The 16941-nt window shown below is 45.6% G+C and overlaps 2 protein-coding genes across 6 annotated transcripts in view; one reads left to right on the top strand and one right to left on the bottom strand.

The window, feature by feature from the left end:
- NDUFAB1 (NADH:ubiquinone oxidoreductase subunit AB1) overlaps positions 1-16941 on the top strand; it is a 1133838-nt gene that overhangs the window by 404974 nt on the left and 711923 nt on the right. The window contains exon 1 of one of the 4 annotated variants that reach the window (XM_050773852.1): positions 13370-13373. The exons of the other annotated variants lie outside the window; for them this stretch is intronic. The gene's annotated coding sequence lies outside the window, so the exon portion shown is untranslated. Of the gene's footprint in view, positions 1-13369; positions 13374-16941 lie in introns of those variants that run through there. 4 annotated transcript variants of the gene reach the window in all.
- Positions 1-16941, bottom strand: part of CACNG3 (calcium voltage-gated channel auxiliary subunit gamma 3) — a 108763-nt gene that overhangs the window by 50955 nt on the left and 40867 nt on the right. The gene's annotated exons all lie outside the window — the stretch shown is intronic.

A 16941-nucleotide genomic window follows, 5' to 3' on the forward strand; every position in this document is an offset into this window, starting at 1 on the left:
AAGATAACTATTATTATCACCCAATTTTTTTTTTTTTTTTTTTTTTTTTTTTTACTGTTGAGAAAACAAGCACAGAGAGGGTAAGGAACTTATGCTAGGAAGCATAGCTAACAAGTGACAGAGCTGGGTTTAGAACCCAGGTAATCTGACTTTGGACTTCATACTCTTTGTATTTCTTTTCATTATGCAATTCACCAAATTAGGAAAAGGAGCACAGATGGGGAGGATAGATGGGACAGGAGGAGATGCTCGGCTCAGTTATGACAGGAAGAGTTGGAGGGACTTGTGGAATAGCAGAGCGGAGACATCCAGTGGTCTGGGTTCTCACTCAGATCCATATTAGACCTGCAGCTTCCCCACCAGCATACTGCGAACCAAGCACAAACCACATTTCTTCACTGCTTAGTGCTGTTCAGCCTCAGCCACAAATGTTTGGCTCCACCACTCCTGCTCATTGACTCTGACTCCATATTGAGAGCAGATTGGTGCAGGCTGACTTTAACATTTTCTCAAATCAAATAGGGACAGACATGATGACTGATCATGACCAGAAATACCCTGGTCTATGGACAATAGTCCTGGCTTGGAGAAGCACCATCTCTTTCCCTTGTGCCCTTACCCTCCATCACTTAATTTTATTTAGTTAGTTAGTTAGTTTTTGAGACGGAGTCTTGCTCTGTTGCCCAGGCTGGAGTGCAGTGGCACAATATTGGCTCACCTCTGCCTCCTGGGTTCAAGCGATTCTCCTGCCTCAGCCTCCCAAATAGCTGGGATTACAGGCATCTGCCACCACGCCCAGCTAATTTTTGTATTTCTAGTAGAGATGGGGTTTTACCATGTTGGCCAGGCTGGTCTTGAACTCCTGACCTCAGGTGATCTGCCTGCCTCGGCCTCCCAAAGTGTTGGGATTACAAGCGTGAGCCACCATGCCAGGCCCATTTAATTTCTTTATCACGTACTGTAAAAGCTTTTAGAATGTACTTGGTATTTTTTTTTTTTTTTATTTTTGTTCTGTCACCCAGGCTGCAGTGCAGTGGCACAATCTCGGTTCACTACAACTTCTGCCTCCCAGGTTCAAGTGATTCTCCTGCCTCAGCCTCCCGAATAGCCAGGACTACAGGCAGTGCCGCCATGCCCGGCTAATTTTTGTATTTTTAGTAGAAATGGGGTTTCACCATGTTGGCCAGGCTGGTCTCGAACTCCTCACCTCAGGTGATCCACCCTCCTCGGCCTCCCAAAGTGCTGGGATTACAGGTGCGAGCCACCACACTTGGTACTTTTTAATGGCGCCTTACACACACTAACTCATAATAACCCCATGGGATATTAACACTGTCCCCGTTTCACCGATGAGAAAATTGGGACACACATAGATCTTGTAAATTGCCTTGGATCTATCTGCAGAGCTTTTGCTCTTAACTTCTGCCTCACGCTGTGGCTAATGAAGGCAACCCAAGTGCCCCTGGGCTGGTTTCCTGCTTCCCAACATGGAAACAGGTGCAGGGACATTGTCTAGACTGTGTCCTGGAGGAATGTTTGCCTCCATTGGACCTCAAACATCTTCAGCAAGTAGCTCCCCGGAGCCAATTTGTGTATATTGACTGAAAGGCTCAGGGAAGGATGCAGGGAGCCTGGAAAACTTCCTGTTTCATGAACATTGCTCTTTGGGGAGAATACAGGGTGAAATTCTGGTGTATAGACTCTAGAGGCAAACTATCCAGATTCAAATCCCAGCAGCACCCCCTACCAGGTATGCGACCTTGGGTGAGCCACTTAACCACTCTGTGCCTCAATTTCCCTAATCTGTAAAATGGGGTTAACAACAATACCTATTTCCCAGGGGCTTTGTGAGGACTAAATGAAGTAATATAGGTTAAGTGATTAGAACAGTGTCAGGCATGTCATAAACAATATTTTGTGTTGGTTTGTTTGTTTTTGAGATGGAGTCTCACTCTGTCACCCAGGCTGGAGTGCAGTGGTGCAATCTCGACTCACTGCAACCTCCACCTCTTGGGCTCAAGAGATTCTCCTGCCTCAGCCTCCCAAGTAGCTGGGATTACAGGCGCCCACCACCACACCTAAAATTTTTGTATTTTTAGTAGAGAGGGTTTTGTCATGCTGGCCAGGCTGGTCTTGAACTCCTGACCTCAAGTGATACGCCCACCTTGGCCTCCCAAAGTGCTGGGATTACAGGCGTGAGCCACGGTGCCCAGCCTAACACTGTTTAAATAAGAGCTATTTTCATTGCTGACTCACTCCGAAGAGCTTTCTTGGTATCTTTTCTCTGACTTTCAAACACTGAATTTGTCCACAGAGTCTGTCAGCTCAATCTACAAAACATAGTCTCTCTTTGGAATCCTTCCCTTCCTCACGCTGGTCCAAGCCATCACCATCCCTTACCTGGATGGCCCCAGCAATCTCCCTTGTGATCACTCCGCTTCTGGTCTCGCTCATTTCTTTCTCATAGTGACATTTCACACCTGCACACACAAAGCCACTTCACATGACTCCATGGCTTTAAAGCTCTCTAGTGGCTTTTTGTCCTATTTAAAATTACGTCTGAAGTCCCCGCGATGTAGCATGACACCCTCCGTGATCCAGCTCCTGTCCACTGTCCAGCCCTCCTCTGGATCCCCTTGGTCACACTCAGGCTCCTTACTATCCCAGGGTCTTAGCACGTGCCATGCCCTCTGCCTGGAATCCATCTCCTCCTCTGTATTCCCACTCAGGTCTCAGTTCAAAATGTCACCTCTTCAGAGAGGCCCTCTCTGCCATCCCATGGCAGGACATGATCTGATTTACTCTGTAAAAAGGTTATTCTTACTGCTTTGTGGAGAAATTATCACTTACACAGCATGTCCTTGCACTGTTGCTACCGAGTCCCACCAGGCACCGGGCACCCCTGCATGAAAGTACGTGAATTGTAATTCATCTGCTCACTCAATAGGCATTGTGCTTGGAACTGCGTGCAAAACCAAGACAAATGAGTCATGAGGCAGCCTGCCAGGAGGTCACAACCTGAGCTAGAAGCTTATGTGGTGGTTCTGTTATGCTGGAAACATTCTGTGGCTCATAGCTTTTTGTAAAGAGTGAAGTGACTCTGACAGGTGCCAGGAAGCCTGCATTAGAATCCTGGCTCTGGTGCTTACTGTGATGACCTTGGGCAAGTTACTTAACCTCTCTGAGCCGCCCTTATCTCATAGCACAGCTGTTGGAAGTAAAAGACATAAAGTATGGGATGCACCTGGTGCATATTAGGCAGTAGATGTCGTTTATTTGCTGCCTTCTTTTTCTACTCTGCATAATCATTAGTCCTTACCTCTGTTCAAATGCCTTAACTTTGTGCGCATTGAAGAGATAATCGAGCAGTAGTTAAGTGCCTGCACTCAGAGCCAGCTGCCACTGCTTTCTTAGCTGTGTAACCTCAGGCGGGTTGCTTGACACATCTGTGTCTTAGTTCCTACAACTGCAAAATGAGAATAACTATCGGTAGGGCTGCTGTGAAGGTTAAGTGAGCCAATTTAAGAAATGTAGCCAGGCCAGTGGCACATAGTAAATATTGTTAAATTGTTCACTTTTACTAATGATAATATTAATTATCTCTTTTTTTTTTTTTTTTTTTTGAGACAGGGTCTCACTCCATCATCACCCAGGCTGGACACAGTGACGAGATCAGCACTCACTGCAGCTTTGAACTCCTGGGCTCAAGCAGTCCTCCCACCTCAGTCTCCTAAGTAGCTGGGAGGCACATGCCAACATGCCTGGCTAATTTTTAAATCTTTTGTAGAGATGGGGTTGCCCAGGCTGGTTTTGAATTCCTGAGCCAAGCGATCCTCCCACCTTGGCCTCCCGAAGTGCTGGGATTACAGGTGTGAGCCCCGGCACCTGGCCTGATAATATTAATTAAGTACTTACAATGGGTTCAGGCCTGCACAAGAAGACGTAGGAATATAGAAGCAGGTAAATACTGTCCAGCTGCAAGGACAGCTTGCAGAGGCGATGGATGGAACCCAGCAGCACAAAGTTGCACAATTTCTACAGATTCTCAAGCACAGGGGAGGGAAATGGGAGTGCCCTCCACACCTCGGATTGCTGCAGGAACTAGAAGAGCAGGCAGCTTCTGAAACAGGAAGCAATGAGGACTGGACAGGGTGCTTCCGCCAGGAGCACAGACAACTCTCCTCAATGATACGGTGAGTGACCTAGGAGTGACCCACCAAGCGTGGTCATTCCACCGTTAGTAGACTTTTTCCCAGGTCCCCGCTCATCTCTTCATTCAAGCAATGTTTTCTGAGTATCCACAGTCAAAGATCCTGTTTTTTGCCCAGGAGTTTTGGATGCAAGTAAGTGTTGGCTCCACACATCAACAGTTCAGAGTGCTGTGGGAGAGTCAGCCATATGGGCAAACCCATTGCTCACTCGGATACAGATGAGAGAGCACAGATCTTGCACCAATGGACCAAAAAAGAGAGATTCTTCTATTGCAAGCCCTGGGCTGCCGGAGGGACAATGGCCACCCCCGCCCACCTCATCTTGGGAGATACCACCAACCCCAAGAAGTAGAGTTATGAATCAGAAATGCAAAGGATGCAACAATGCAATGAAATTACCCACCAGGCAGGATTTCTTCCCTGGCCCCATGTTTCAGGCCACCATTCTGTCATGCGTGGGGACCTCCAGTTCTTCCATGGGTGCACAGAGAAATGGAGGGGCTTGAGTGGCTCTGTTCGTCCTCCGTTTGTTGGGTGCATGATGGAGAGAGCCGTGGTAGAGTTTACAGTGGAGCATACTTTAGTGTGTGGGTGACTGTTGTCTTAGATTGTGTCCCCAGAATACACACTCTAGGACAGAGATTTGTGTACCAGAGGTTTTTTGGGATGGACTCTTGGGAAGAACCCCCATGTTGTGGGCAGGGGGAAGCAGGACCAGACAGAGGGAGAGGAAGATCTGTGATGCGGCTGTCAGTTGTCACAGTGGACTCAGCCAGTCCTGTGGGGACTCGAGTCAAGAAGGCATTTGGAAGCTGGGCGAAGTGGTTCACGTCTGTAATCTCAGCATTTTGGGAGGCTGAGGTGGGCGGAGCACTTGAGGTCAGGAGTTCAAGACCAACCTGGCCAACATGGTGAAACCCCATCTCTACTAAAAGTACAAAAATTAGCTGGGTATGGTGGTGCGTGCCTGTAATCCCAGCTACTTGGGAGGCTGGGGCAGGAGAATCGCTTGAACCTGGGAGGCAAAGGTTGCAGTGAGCTGAGATCGCACCACTGCACTCCAGCCTGTCTCAAAACAAAACAACAACACAAGAACAACAACAAAGATGGCATTTGGAGATGTCCAGAACGAAGGCAAGCTAGATGAACCGCTATACCCCACATTGCCCAGCTATTGGATGTGGGAGGCCTCTGGGAAGCAGGTGCGACCTTGGCTGAGGCAGCTCCTTTGTGCCGAGACAGTTACCGGAGCGGCGCTCAGCTGCGAACCAGTTGTGTCGGATAAGAGCGGTGTTGCCCCCACATCTGCCCTCCGTGTCAAACAGACTAAGGGGCCAGTCTTGGTCTCTTACAAGCTGAGAGACCGGGGGTCAGTCAACTTCCTGGATCCTCACTTTCCCCATCTGTAAAATGGGGGTGAGGTCAGGAGGGGCTTCATGGGCTGGAGTGAGAGGGCTGAATGAGGGGCTGTAAGTGAATCTCTAGCACGGCAGTGCAGACAGAGGTTATTATTATTGTGCCCGGGATAGTGCAGAGTATCCTGCCTGATGCAAACTGTGGGTTGTGTGTATGTGTTCGGATACGGGTGGGCAGGAATTTGGCGTGGGGCAGAGAGTGTCCAAGAAGGCTTCTCTCAACTGGGGACAGCTGTACATTAAAGAAATTGTGGTACCTGGTGTTAGAGGCAAAGAAGTGGGCGAGGAAGATACCAAATGAGTTGAAGGAATCTTTATTAGTCCAGAGGTGGGAAAGAGCCCCTAACTGCCAGGTTCCCCGTCTTTTGGGGTCAGTGCCAGAGCTCCCTGTTTTGTGACCCCATACTCTTGCACAGGAAACTATAGCTTAGCAGCTTTCTACTCCTGAAGCCGCTGTTCAGCCTTTCCACCTCGTTCAGTATGGTCACTTCAACAGCCAGGAGGGAAAAGACGAAAAACCCGGAAGGAAGAATAGAAACCCTGAACTTCCAATGGGCTAAATATAAGCTGCAGTCAAATGCAAATAAATCCAAAGGGCAGTAACCACACGGTGGCTTCAAGAAAAACCCACTGGTGTAACACGTCTCACTAATGTGTGGAGAGTTGTGGTGTAGCTGGGTGAATGGTACCGCAGGAGGAAAGCTCACCTCCATCAGGTGCTTCCATCAGGCGCTCAGACCAACCACAGCTGGTAAATGTACCTGTCAGTTGCCTTGGATCTAAAGGAGGCTGAGGTCAGCTCTGAGGCCATCACTTAAATGTGTCTATATTATATACACAGGCCAGGCACAGTGGCTCACACCTGCAATCCCAGCACTTTGGGAGGCAGAGGGCAGAGAATTGCTTAAGGCCAGGAGTTCCAGACCCCAGCATGGGTAACAAAGCAAGACCTCATCTCTATAAAATAATTTTTTTCCTTCTTTTTAAAATTCTTTTTAAAATTTTACTGTAAGCTCTGGGATACATGTGCAGAATGTGCAGGTTTGTTACATAGGTATACATGCGCCATGGTGGTTTGCTGCACCCGTCAACCTGTTATCTAGGTTATAGGTCCCGCATGCATTAGGTGTTTGTCCCAGCACTCTCCCTCCCCTTGCCCCCTACCCCCAACAAGCCCCGGTGTGTGATGTTCTCCTCCCTGTGCCCATGTGTTCTCATTGTTCAGCTCCTACTTATGAATGAGTGTTTGGTTTTCTGTTCCTCTGTTAGTTTTCCGATAGTGATGGTAAAATAATTAAAAAAAAATATTAGCTGGGTGCAACAGCTACTCAGGAGGCTGAGGTGGAGGATCACTTGAGCCCAGGAGTTGGAGGCTGCAGTGAGCTATGATCACCCTATTCCACTCCAGCCTGGGTGACAGAGCAAACCTGTCTCTAAACCTGTCTATGCACACACACAGACACACATACATACACACAGACACACACACACATATATATTTATGTATATAAGTATATATATTATACATACACATTTTAGTTTTTAGAGCAGTTTTAGGCTCACAGAAAAACTGAGCAGAAGGTACAGAGATTTCCCATATCGCCCGTCCCCATTCATGCATAGCATCCCCTATTATCAACATCCCCCACCAGAATGGCACATTTGTCACACACAGCTGATGAACCTATATTGATACTTCATCACCACCCAGGATCCATCAATTATATTAGGGTTCCATCACTTTTTTGTTACTCAAATTTGACAGTTCAGCCCCTGAGAGCCACACTCTCTGGATTCTCCACAAAGGATGTGCGTGGAGACTAATGGAGGAAAGTAATTAATTGATTACCAATTAGTTTATTCAACAAACACTGATTGACATCTTGTTTTTGCCAGGCACTGTTCCAGTTACTGGGTCACAGAGGTAATAACATTGGATTAAAACTTAAAAAAAGAAATCATGCTGGGCGCGGTGGCTCATGCCTGTAATCCCAGCACTTTGGGAGGATGAGGCGAGTGGATTACTTGAGCTCAGGAGTTTGAGACCAGCCTGGGCAACATGGTGAGACCCTGTCTCTACAAAGGAATACAAAAATTATCTGGGCATGGTGGCGTGTACCTGTAGGCCCAGGTCCTGGAGAGGCTAACTTGAGCCTAGGAGGTTAAGGTTGCAGTGAGCTGAGACTGCGCTACTGCACTCCAGCTTGGGCAACAGAGTGAGACTGTCTATAAAAACAAAACAAAACCAAATACCCCAGTCTGTGCTGTGGGAGGTCAGGTTAGTGCACTCCCAGGGCTGGTAGTGACCAGAAGGAACATGAGAGAAGCTTCTATGGGCTTATCAGGTGCTATTCCTTGATCTGGGTGCTGAAACTGGGTGTTCAGTTTATGAAATTTCATTGAGTTGTATACCTACACTGTGTGCATTTCTCTGTATGTGCCCTTTCATTTTTAAAAAGCTAAAAGAACTTGAATGTTCTAGGCATTAAGAAGGTAATACTCTTTCCTATGCGTAATTGAAAAGGAAACCCTATCCTTAAAATGTATAAGGAAGTCCAAAAAAATCTATTTTTTTTTCCATGATGACTGCTTTAATAAGTTTTTGAGATAGCAAATCTCATTTTAAAAGACTTTTTCTTTTTCCACTCCCCGCTCCCGGCCGCCACATATTCTTGTCCAAAACACCTGCTTTCGTTTGCTATTAATCCAGTCCTGTTGATAGATAAAACCACAAGGTCACTATCTTCCTGGAACTGAAACTGTTTTTATTTTATTTACTTTTTAAAAATGGGGGTCTCTCTGTGTTGTGTCAAGGCTGGACTTGAACTTCTGGGCTTATCCCACCACAGCCTATGGGGTAGCTGGGAACACAGGTGTGCACCATCTAGTTCTTTTGTTCATTTATTTTTGAGAGGGGGTCTTGCTCTGTCACCCAGGCTGGAGTGCAGTCAGCTCACTGCAACTTCTGCCTCCCAGACTCAAGCTACACTCCCACCTCAGCCTCCTGAGTAGCTGGGACCACAGGCACATACCACCAAGCCCAGCTAATTTTTTGTATTTTTGGTAGAGATGAGGTTTTGCCACGTTGCCCAGGCTGGTCTCAAACTCCTGAGCTCAGACGATCCACCTGTCTCCACCTCCCAACCTAATTCTAAACAAGGAAGTTCTAGTGAAGGAATACAGCCACTTCGCAAGCAAATACAGAAACAAGGTAACTGCAGAGAGCAATGAATCCTGAAGGGAGTAAAACAAGGCAAAGAGATAGAGAGGTGGTGGTGGGTGGGAGTAGCAAAGGAAGATTCCCTGAGAAGTTGACATTTAAATAGAGTCCTAGGCCAGGCGCGGTAGCTCATACCTGCAGTCCCAGCGCTTTAGGAGTCTGAGGCAGGAGCATCACCTGAAGCCAGGAGTTCAAGACCAGCCTAGGCAACACAGTGAGACCCCACCTCTACTAAATAATAAATAAATAAATACATAGAGTTCTAAATGATGAGTGAAGCCGACCATGAGAATTCCTTTCTAGGTAGTGGGAATGCAGTAACTGTGGACCCAAGACTTTCCTAGAGTATGACAGAAAGGTAGGTGAGGCTGGAGTAGAGGAGAGAGCGAGGAATGTGGCTGAAATGAGGCTGGAGAGGGAAAGGGAAAATGGAGCAAAGCAGTTGTTTTTAGTCCCTGTTGCACCTTAACAATCACCAGGAGAGCGTTAAAAAATACTAGGCCAAGTGCGGTGGTTCATGCTTGTAATCCCAACACTTTGGGAAGCTGAGGCAGGAGGATTGCTTGAGCCCAGGAGCTCAAAACCAGCCTGGCAACACGGCAAGACCTTATCTCTATTTAAAAAAAAATTAGGTCAGGTTCAGAGGCTCATGCCTATAATCCCAGCACTTTGGATGGTCGAGGCTGGTGAATCACTTGAGGTCAGGAGTTCAAAACCAGCCCGGCCAACATGGTGAAACTCCGTATCTACTAAAAATACAAAAATTAACCTGGTGTGGTGGTGTGTGTCTGTAATCCCAGCTACTTGGGCAGCTGAGGCATGAGAATTGTTTGAATCTGGGAGGCAGAGGTCGCAGTGAGCCGAGATTGCACTATTGTCCTCCAGCCTGGGCAGCAGAGCATGACTCTGTCTCAAAAAGAACAGAAACAAAAACAAAAACAAAAACAAAAAAATTAGCTGGGCATAGTGGTGCATGCCTCTAGTCTCCATTATTCTAGGGGCTGAGGTGGGAGGATGGCTTGAGCCCAGGAGTTCAAGGCTGCAGTGAGCTATGATCATGCCACTGTACTCCAGCATGGGCAGCAGAGCAAGACTCCACCTTAAAAAATAAAAAAATTAAAAACAAAAAATCAATACCTGAAACCCATCCTGATGGCAGATGCTGACTCTTTTGGTTGTATTTTGTATTTTGTAGCTGCATTTCTTACAAACTCCCAGGTGACGCTGTATACTCCTGGTCCAAGGGCCACTCTTTGAGTAGCAAGGCTTTGGCTGTGATAAGGAGGCTTATTTTTGCAGACCCATGGGAAGCTGTTGGAGAATATTAAGCAGAAGGATAGCACTACCTTACAGATGTTTTCAAAAGATTACTCAGGCTACATTGTGGAAAACGGATTGGAGGCAGACAAGAGTGGAAGTCTGATGACAAGTGATGAGGAATTAGAAGGAGGCTGAGTGACTTTTGCTGCTTTCCAGGCTGCCCAAGGCCCTAGGGATTCTGGGCATGGGGATAGCAGGAGAGAGATTGGAAACAGTGTCTAAGGCCTGGATCTAGAACCTTCACCTATGTCATCTCATTAAATACTCAGAACTATCCCAGGATGAATCACTCAGTCAAATCATGATTTTCAATTCCAGATCTATCCCCAACCACAGAGATCTCAGAAAGCAGAAAGGAAATACAGCTATGGAAAGGTCCAGAGGAGCAGAATAGGCAGTTGCTTTAAACTGTAAGAAAATGATCATTAATGTCTCCACTCTTTTGTTGCTGATGAATAGAATAGTGCTCTCTTGGGTGAGAGACGAATGCTGCATGCGAAGATGAAGGAAGGAAGTATGGTTTTTCAGAGGCCTGACCCTGCTGGATGGAGAATAATTCCCCCAGCTCCATTCCCTTGTGCCTTGTGCAATCCCCATAGCCCCAAGAGGGAGAATCATGAGTCAGAAAAGCGAAAGAAACAATGATGACCTTAGGGAATGAGAAACGTATAATCACTGGGCAGGCTGAAGTCGTTTCCTGCCTGCACACTCTCTGTGACCGTCGTGAGCTGCAGGACACCACACTTCTCCCTGTACCACATGTGCCTCACAGACAAGTTGACTGAGTTGGGTCATTTTTGCCTTTAGTGGTTTGTTCAGTTCCAGTGTTAATTCTTCAACCTCCAGAGAATCTAGATTCCAAGTTGTCTGGAAGCTCACCAGCTCAGGAAAGAAATAAAAGTGAATGTTGTTGCAAGACAAAATGACTCAATATTACCCGTATTTTCTAATATGTGGGACCCCTTTTTAATATAAAAAGATATTCATGGATCCCCATATAATTGAGCTCTTATGCTTTTTCTTTTTTTTTTTTTCTTTTTCACAGAGTCTCACTCTGTTGCCCAGGTCAGAGTGCAGTGGCACGATCTCGGTTCACAGCAACCTCTACCTCCTGGGTTCAAGTGATTCTCATGCCCCAGCCTCTCGAGTAGCTGGGATTACAGTTGTGTGCCACCACGCCCGGCTAATTTGTTTGTTTGTTTGTTTGTTTGTTTGTTTTGAGATGGAGCCTTGCTCTTGTCACCCAGGCTAGAGTGCAATGGCATGATCTCGGCCTCTCGGGTTCAAGTGACTCTCCTACCTCAGCCTCCCGAGTAGCTGGGACTACAGGCGTGTGCCACTACATCTGGCTAATTTTTGTATTTTTCGTAGAGATGGGGTTTCATGTTGGCCGGGCTAGTCTGAAACTCCTGACCTTGTGATCTGCCCCCCTTGGCCTCCCAAAGTGCTGGGATTACAGGTGTGGTCCACCACGCCCAGCCCACCCAGCTAATTTTTGTATTTTTAGTAAAGACGGGGTTTTGCCATGTTGGCCAGGCTGGTCTTGAACCCCTGACCTCAAGTGACCTGCCTACCTTGGCCTCTCAAAGTGCTGTGATTATGGGCATGAGCCACCACACTCAGCCTATGCTTTTTTTTTTTTTTTTTTTTTTTTTTTTTTTTACAACAAGAGAGTTCAGATACCAAGATCCCCAAACTGGTGATCCTGCCAGAGTACATATATTGGTTGGCTCTTGCAGTATTCTGGAAAGACTGACAATCAGCCAACATTTCAAAACTGTAAGTGTTTACACAAAAATGTAGATTTCTGGTATCCCCCCCAAAATCAGAAGACCTGGCAACAATGGGCCTGCATTTCTGTAACAGACCACGTGATTTCCCATTTGCCAGAGTCCTCACCCAGCCCCTTCTCACACGTGTAACGTGCCTGGCCTCTGTAGCCACCTTATCGGGGCCCCTGTGTACAGATTCGAGAGCCCACTGTCTCCCCCATGAGGTCTGTGTCCCATAAATCGGGAACAAAAGACTAACTCTTTATCTGGGATGTGAAAGCTGTTTGGAAGCAGTTCAGATCAAAAGGCCTTAGTCATCGTTCAAAAGAAGATGCTACAAAGTAAAAAACAAACATAGAAATAACCACAGCTTTCCAGCTGGAATTCTTTGATGTTCGTGGTCTCCGGTTATCAAAGTGGGTGAGGTATACAGACAGTACTTTCAGGTTTTGATCCCTTCAAGCAAAAGGGATGATAAGACCCTCATATAACATGAGAAATGTTATCTTAGGACACATCATTCTATCGTGTGTGTGTGTGTGCGTGCGTGCATGTGTGTGTGCACGCATGCAAAGATAACTTGATTAAAACTTGATTGGCAGCAAATAGGTTCAGGGCACACTTGTCTTCCCCTCCCCCCTCTCCCAAATTTCATGGAAGGCAGTATGTTACTATAACTCAAAAACCGTTCAAATATGGCTATCTTCAAGGAGGGAGAAAGCTAGAATGAACCATGTCATACGGGATTTGACTGAATGAATAGTCTCATACATGTCTTCACACTGGACACATCGCTATGAAATCATGTTTAGCTTAAGACAGATACAGGTAGATAAATATGGAAATAGTTATGAATATGTCTATAGGTGTGGGCTGGTATAGGTACACAGATTTCCAAGCTCTTTCCATTGATTGACAGGAACAACATTATTCCAGTAGCAATGAGCACACCTAGCACTCAGATCTTGGTTTCTAATATCATTCTCCAGTCAAAGGAACCAAGGATCCTTGCAGAAATGACTTCTTTTAGGGCTGGGGCAGGGAATGTACAAGATGTGCCTGGAGCATCTTGAGGTGCTGGAAAGCAAGGATATATTCAAAATACTAATTGATGGGGGTTATTTCAAAGGGACACAGGAGGCAGCTGAAAGCATTCCCAGTGCCAAAGGTGGAACAATTTGAGCAATAAAATAAACAATGCATTATTAGATTATAACTGAAAGTATAAAATAAATGTCTGAGTCCATACTGATGTAAATAAATGAATACATAAATAAGCATATGGGGGAGAATTGGAACATTTCTGGTACAGAAGAATCCCAAATAATTTATGTAGACACAGCCCCCTCAAGGAAGTGAAGCCTAATTTCCTACTCCTTAAGTATGGGCTGTGCATAATGACTACCTTCCAAAGAGTACAATAGGGAAAGGGGGGAAAAAAAAAAGTAACTCTACAGTGGCGAGACCTGGCAAACACAACTTTAGACAGGCAATCAAGGCTAACGTCATCAGTGGTGACTCATGTTGATAGCATGTCCTTGATTTGATGTGTTGAGAAGGACATTTTACCTTGGTGGACTTCCTCCCCCAAACCCATCGACCCTCATGTAATCATGAGCAAAACAGCCCAAGGCAAATTGAGGGATGTTCCACAGAATATCTAGCTAGCACTTCTCAAAACTGTCAAAGCCATCACAAACAAGGAAAATTTGAAAAACCATCACAGTCTAGAGGAACCCAAGGAGACATGATGACTAAACATAATATAGGTTCCTGGATCAGAAAAAGGATATTAGGGAGAAACTCAGGAAATCAGAATAGACTATGACATATAGTTAATAATAACGTGTCAATACTGGTCCATTAGTTGGAACAAATGTATCATTTTCATGTAAGATCTTAATCACAGGGGAAACTGGATGTGGGCAGGAACTCTATATTATCTTTGCAGATTTTCTGTAAATCTAAAACTATTCTAGAATAAAAAGTTTATTTTAAAATATACTATAATCTTCTGACTAAATAATTTCAGTTTTAGAAAACTATGATGAGTGTGGGCAAGGATTTAATTACAATGATGTGTGTGTGTGTGTGTGTGTGTGTGTGTGTGTGGTTTTTAATTGGGAGCAAACTAAATACCCAATAACTGAGGATTAACTACATAAATTGTGGTAATTATACCATGAAATATTATCCAATCATTAAGTGATGAAGTAAAATATCTCATATAGAAAGCATGATCATGGTATTTTAGTAAAGAAAAAAGTACATTACAAAAAATGTAGAATATCACCCCATTTTGGTTAAAAACAAGGGCTAATCACTTAGAATAGAAGATGTAAATATACATATTTGATGGGGTTTGTCTTTGGGATAAGAGAATATAAAGATAATTATTACTTGTACCTTTCAAACTAATTTAAATTTTCTAAAATTTCTATAGTGAATAATGCATTGCTTCTGTAATAAAAAAGAAAAATGGCTGGGCATGGTGGCTCACGCCTGTAATCCCAGCACTTTGGGAGGCTGAGGCCAGTGGATCACAAGGTCAGGAGATCGAGACCATCCTGGCTAACATGGTGAAACCCCGTCTCTACTAAAAATACAAAAAAACAAACCAAAAAAAAAAAAAAAACCAAATTAGCCAAGTGTGGTAGCGGGTGTCTGCAGTCCCAGCTGCTCGGGAGGCTGAGGCAGGAGAATGGCGTGAACCCGGGAGGCAGAGCTTGCAGTGAGCCGAGATCGTGCCACTGCACTCCAGCCTGGACGACAGAGCTAGACTCCATCTCAAAAAAAAAAAGAAAAGAAAAAAAAAAAAAGAAAAGCAATTACACACACACACACACACATGCACACACCCACACACATGTGCGCGCACGCACACACACACACACACACACACACACACACACACACACACGGAGATCTTTTGAAAAAGAAAAGAAGACACAGGCCTCCAGGCCCAGGCTGCGGACCCTCATTTAGGCCACTGTGACAGCAATTTTGGGGAATGATCCAGTCTTCTCCTCTGTCTCAAGGTTACCAAAAAAATGCAGAAAAATCCTTTATAGTGTGCGGGTTTTCTTGCTGACCACGTCTAGGAAACAGAACAAATGGCTCACATGGGGTGGAGAGATTCTGAAACACTGCAGAGACCTTCTACCCACAGCACTCCTCCCCATCCATCACTTATGCTTCTGCTGTTTTTTTTTTTTTTTTTTTGATACGAAGTCTCGTTCTGTCGCCCAGGCTGGAGCGCAGTGGCGCGATCTGGGCTCAGTGCAAGCTCCGCCTCCAGGGTTCACACCATTCTCCTGCCTCAGCCTCCCGAGTAGCTGGGACTACAGGCGCCCGCCACCATGCCCGGCTTTTTTTTTTTTTTTTTTTTTGTAGTTTTAGTAGAGACATTGTTTCACTGTGTTAGCCAGGATAGTCTTGATCTCCTGACCTTGTGATCCACCTGCCTCGGCCTCCCAAAGTGCTGGGATTACAGGCTTGAGCCACCGTGCCCAGCCTGCTTCTGTTCTTAGATGACTCTCAGAGGTCTGAGTTTCAGAGGCTACAACATGTCAGAGCTAAGCTGCCTAAATTATAGCTCAGAAGAGCTCTGTTTGCTCAGGCTGTCGAGTCTGGAGGACACTTCAACCTGCCTGGCAGGTAGTAGGTTCTCAACAAACACTTGGTGAGTGAGTAAGTGGGTGGGTGGGTGGGTGGGTAGATGCATCCTCTGTTCAGCTTGTTCTAAGTCCTCTCTTGTTTGCAGTTCTAAGGTGAGAGGGGTTTGGCTATAGTTTTTGGAAGCTCTGCTTCTTGCAGCACACCAGTTTCCACCCCAGTTGCCCAATAGGATCCCCAGAGCAGCTTCAAAACAAGCTGCTGCTCAAAATTCTTGTTTAAATTGGTCTGGAGGAGGTGGACAGACATCAGTTTTTTTTTTTTTTTTTTTTTTTTTTTTTTTTTTTTTTTTTTTTTTTTTTTTTAAGAGACGGGATTTTGCTCTGCTGCCCAGGCTAGAGTGCAGTGGTACAATCATAGCTCACTGCAGCCTCAGACTCCTGGCCACAAGCCATCCTCCTGCCTCAGCCTCCCAACTAGCAGAGTCTCGAGACACCATGCCCAGATAATTTTTGTTTCTATTTTTTGTGGAAACAGGATCTCACTTTGTTGCCCAGGCTGGTATCAAACTCCTGGGCTCAAGAATCCTCCTGTCTTGGCCTCCCAAAGTGCTGGGATTACAGGTGCAGGCCACTGTGCCCAACTAACGTCAGTATTTTTAAGCACCCCCACAAGGGAACCTCCTGGGCAGCAAGGACTGAGGTTCATTGCTTGTGGCTGCACTCTCAGCTCCTGTCCCTGTTGGAGGGGCAATTACAAGTCAGTTCCACTTGCAGACCCAAAATGACTGGCAGGTTCAACATAGATAATGAAGCCCTTTCTGGCCCAGGGCATCAGCTTCTTGTGACTTCAGTAACTCACATAGGCATCAAGCAGCCCCTTTCTCCTCCCTTTGCTGGTATTTTGAGAACCCTAGTTTTATAATATAAAGTTAATTCACTTATTCAAACATAGTAGTAGTTGTCACGTATGCCAAAGAATGAGGAGGGTTAATTCTTTAATACTTTTACTTAAGAGAAGAGGGAGAAGAAAGTATTACGAGGGAGTCTGTAGTCCTGAAATATCTGCAGGATGAGCACACATCCCAGCAAGCCCAGACCTTCCTCTCCAGAGAATCGTTCGGGAGTGTCTTCAGAGATAACGGTAGTATTGCCACAGCCCCGTGAGCAGCTTCTTTGCAGCTCTAATCTCAACTGTAATTGATTAATTTTTTGTGCACAGCTGGGTGTCTGGTAAGGAAGAAGTTTAATTTTGTTTTCTGCAAGAAAGACAGTTGCTATGCAGGTCTGGAAGAGCTGCAAGTTCAGAGGACAAGTTTACAGAAGGAGAACAAGATGGAAAGTTGTAGACTATCAGAGCAAACTGACTTAGTTCATGGTGTGGGCAGG

This window comes from Macaca thibetana, chromosome 20, assembly GCF_024542745.1.
Source record: "Macaca thibetana thibetana isolate TM-01 chromosome 20, ASM2454274v1, whole genome shotgun sequence".
Taxonomy (NCBI): Eukaryota; Metazoa; Chordata; class Mammalia; order Primates; family Cercopithecidae; genus Macaca; species Macaca thibetana.